The sequence below is a fragment of the Macrobrachium nipponense genome, chromosome 36 (genome assembly GCF_015104395.2).
Source record: "Macrobrachium nipponense isolate FS-2020 chromosome 36, ASM1510439v2, whole genome shotgun sequence".
NCBI lineage: Eukaryota > Metazoa > Arthropoda > Malacostraca > Decapoda > Palaemonidae > Macrobrachium > Macrobrachium nipponense.
The window spans coordinates 23,533,853-23,538,852 of record NC_087220.1 but is presented as its reverse complement, the minus strand read 5'-3'; positions in this window follow the sequence as shown (position 1 = coordinate 23,538,852).

Below are 5,000 nucleotides of genomic sequence, written 5' to 3'. Positions count from 1 at the left end.
TTATTTATTATTTTTTTCTTTTGTTTAAGAGAGCTAGTTGAAGTTAAATAAAAAAAAACTTTAAGTAGTCGCTGATTAGCTTTGAAAATAGACCATTCCAGTTCTCCCAAAGTCTATATACAGGTTCACATAAGCAAGCACCCGGCTAGAAACAACTTGCTCCAACCATTCAGAAAGTAACTGTACAGTACATCACGGTATTGTAACATATTTCTTCACGAATTATCAATATCAATTATTTTTTTAGGAGAGATATTTCCATATAAATTATTATTAAATCCGATATTGACACTTTTTCATTGGTCACTGATTAACCTTAAACCTTGATTTCTTCGGTAACAACTTATCCAGTTAGAACAACTATCCTGCAGCTATCAGATTTTAACTTCACTTTACACGACAGAATAGCTGACAGTAACCAACTACCGTCACGATTGCAAGCTATGTATATTTACATGAGTAGAGGATAAAAACCCATATAGACTCCACTTTTCTAGCCCCGCTCACCCCCTCCCCCACCCCCATCCCCGCAAGGGCTAACCCTCACCCATCTACCCTCCTGATAAGCTCATGTACGTACGTGAGGCCTAAAAAGGGGCGGGCGGGCTACCCCTCAAACCCCCAAAAGGGGCGTGGCCACCCTGACCCCATATAGACTCCACTAGTCTGGGGGGCGTGGCCTATCCCTGACCCCAAATTGACTTCATTTGTATTATAAGCTCATGTACGTACATGAGCTCATATTGGGGGGCGTTGCCACCCCTGACCCCAAATAGACTCCTTTTGTCTTATAAGCTGATATACGTAGATGAGGTGTAAAAGGGGGTGTGGCCACCCTTGACCCCAAATCGACTACACATTATTGATGAGCTCATGTACGTCCATGAGGTCCAAAAGGGGTGGGGGCGTGGCACCTGTAACTCTACGGAAATAAAAACCAATATTTCAACACCCCCCCCCCCCCCAATCACACCACCGACCACAAATTGACTCCACTTTTCTACTCCTGTGACGTCACGTAACTCTACGGGAAACCCATCATTTCAACCCCCGACCCCAAATCGACTCCACCCTCATGCCCCCGTGACGTCACGTAACTCTACGGGAAGGGAATAAAACCACCCCACCCCGACCTCAAATAGACTCCGTTCACTGCTTTTTTGCGACTCATGTCCCCTTTAATTGTTTTCAACGTAACCGGGACGTTTACCTCTCCTCCTCACATAAAAATCTCTCTAAATTTATATGCACATCGCGCAATATAGCCTCCTATCGACTTCTCTCTCTCTGTCTCATCTCTCTCTCTCTCTCAGCCGTTACATTTTTGTTTTATATTTACACAGATGCTTAGATATTCGGAGTATCATGATTAAAAGGATATTTGGCGGCTGATTTCAACCTCACATGAGATATATTTATCAATTTGATATCTCCCCCAATAACCGACAGGGATCACGTTATCCGATGATGAATCACGCACAAACACACACGACCTGACTCCAAACTCACGTGAGACATATATTTATCAGTCTTAATCTCCAGGGGGATGGTAAACATGAATTAAAATTGTATACAAAGTCAAATAAGAATACACAGGAAAAAGTGTACAAAAAAGAATACACGGACATGATGTACGTTCATTTTACGAAAATAATACATCATCGAGACACATTGCTAGTATATATCGACACACACCCTCCCCATCTTGCCGATCGTGTGTGAAGACAATTCATCTAATACATATGGCATGTGCATGTCACTAAACGGTTGTATCCAACTTACTATTACCCTCAAGATTAGTATAATTATTATCAATATTATCACAAACCTTCTTTCTATTCAGTAACCACTTTCGAAGAAGCCATGGCGAGAGTGTGCGTCTTAATAATCCAATGATTCAAGAGTTAAAGAGTCACCGAATGCGACAGTCGTGCTCCCCCCCCCCCAACCCCCCCTGAAACACTATGAGTCATTAAAGATGCTCTCTTTTATCACAACCACTGATTAAACAAGTTGTATCATGCTACCTCCAAGACTCCCACCTGAAGATATGAATCACACCAAAGCCCGACCGACTTCAGGAATATATATCTTGCTACTGCAAGTGTATGTATCTTGGATCAGTAAAGCCTTGGGACTCTCAGCCGAATGGTAGGAAGCATAAATTTTATATGGAGTTTCTCTTATCCAATCTGCTGACCATTGGAAAGGAAACAGATATCTTTTATCCTGGTTTCATGCTATAAATGACACAATTGCTGGCACAGAAAATGAAGCAAATTTTTTTTTTTTTTTTAAAAAAAATGGACAGTTATATATCCATACTACCAAATTTGAGGGTATGTGTTCTGAGCATTAGAGTGAGGCATATCTAAACAATATGATGCATATCACTGTAAGGTAATTCAACGAAGATTTGCATGTTGCCAAAACTCCATTCCTCTCATCCATTTCTGGCAAATATTTTTTTCCGACAGTGCGGGAATGATTGATCTGAAGAGTTTCATTTGATTTCTGCTACACTAAATTAACACTTTTGAGCTTTGATAAGACATGAAATGAGCATGATATCTAACTTTAGTCAGGCTGTTAATATACAACTGGTTGAGTATTTAGCATTAAATTTACATTAGAAAGCCTATCCTTTGTGATAACTGGCCTCATAACTATGCATTAATATAAAAAAAAAAGTTTTTGTTCGTTTTAACCTCATCATATCGATTTGTCGTTATTTCAATTGATATTTAAATGATTCGTCAATAAGTATACCAACATAACACTAACTTTATATAGAACAATAAAAGGGAAATACCAGCAAGTGTAATTGCTGTCAGAGAGAGATGGGGTTCAAAGCGATCGGGCCGTCGCACAACCAATAAAGTATATATATATATATATATATATATATATATATATATATATATATAATATATATATATATATATATATATATATATATATATATATATATATAAATATATATATATATATATATATATATATATATATATAAATGATATATATATATATATATATATATATATATATATATATATATATATATATATATATATATATATATTTATATATATATATATATATATATATATATATTATATATATATATATAGATATATATATATATAGTATATATATATATATATATATATATATATGATATATCAGGAGACAGAAGGAAGGCGACGGCCAGTAGGACACATCAGCATGAAGGTGGACTATTAGAAACGTTGCAATTCATTACAATTCTTTATTTCCTACGTTTCGTAATATCATTATTACATCTTCAGGGAATCTGTTAAACAATAAATAAAATTAATTTAAAATTACTTAAAATTACTTTAAAAATTACTCTAAAATTCAACATTTGTAAATTACAACACAATTAAAAAAACATACAGAAACGAAAAAAAAAAAAAAAAATAAAAATAAAAAGACCAAAGACCGCTAACCAACCTTGTGCCGAGAAGGCAAGAGACAGAATGACAGAACAAATAAAAATTTAGCTCAGGTACAGGTTGTGTGGAGGAGTTAAATACCCAGACCTCCTCCACACAACTGTACCTGAGCTAAAATTTTATTTGTTCTGTCATTCTGTCTCTTGCCTTCTCGGCACACAAGGTTGGTTAGCGGTCTTTGGTCTTTTTATTTTTTATTTATTTTTTTTTTTTTTTTCGTTTCTGTATTTTGTTTTTTTTAATTGTGTTTGTAATTTACAATGTTGAATTTTAGAGTAATTTTTAAAGTAATTTTTTAAGTAATTTTAAATTAATTTTATTTATTGTTTAACAGATTCCCTGAAGATGTAATAATGATATTACGAAACGTAGGAAATAAAGAATTGTAATGAATTGCAACGTTTCTAATAGTCCACCTTCATGCTGATATATATATATATATTATATATATATATATATATATTTATATATATATATATATATATATATATATATATATATATTTCTTTTGGTGTGTGTTTATGCATGTATATACAAAAAAAGCTGAGGGCTAGCAACAAATAATTAATTAAACTTTATTTATAATGACTAAAAATAATAAAGAAACAATGAACCAAGTCAGTAAATAAAACCGTTGAACAAATAACTATCCAAACTGAAATAGACAAATGAAATGTGCAGTAGCGTATCCTTGAGCGCTGGGACACGAACCTACTAAATCTGTGATAGGCACATTGGGCGAAGGTTATATTTTCCTCCTGACGCTGAGTAGTAAAGGAACATTGACAGTCACCAGAGCATAAAAATGTTGGGAGATAACAGACAGGGTTTGAATTTGCTAATTGTATCACATCCTACAAACAATCAAAAGTCATAAGTAAGCTTGTTGTCAAGTATTAATCTAAGAAATTTGTTTTCTGTCTTACAAGGGATTCGTTGTCCATTTATAAATAAATCAGGATCGGGATGGGCTCCTCTTAGGCGGCAAAAGTGTATTATTACAGTTTTGGTGATAGCAAATTTTTAACCCTCTTTTCTCAGCCCATGTGTGTGACAACTTTGTTAATATTGAGTTGTAATTGTCGCTCTGCAGTAGCAGAGCGACAGTGTATAAAAAAAAATGTGAACGTCCATAACAAATCGTACAGGTAATATGAATACCAGCTTCAGTTATAGTTCTTTTTTCATTTTCACTGCACATAAATATTATTGTATAATTAATGAACAAGATTCACGTTTGCACTTGAAATTGGTCTTTGGTTTCCATCAGCTGAAAAAACCCTTTTTTTTTTATATTCATTCATGCCTCTCTCTTCCTCTCTCTCTCTCTCTCTCTCTCTCTCTCTCTCCTCTCTCTAATATATATGAAGATCAAACACCAATTATTTACCGACTTGGCGAATCCCCATAGAAGAGCCGGCCAATTATGTTTACCCATTTTCATTTTAAAAGTCAATTTATTCATCCCACACGCAAGCCATTAATTAAGCGTTTTTAATAGATTTTAAAAATGCATCCTGTTTA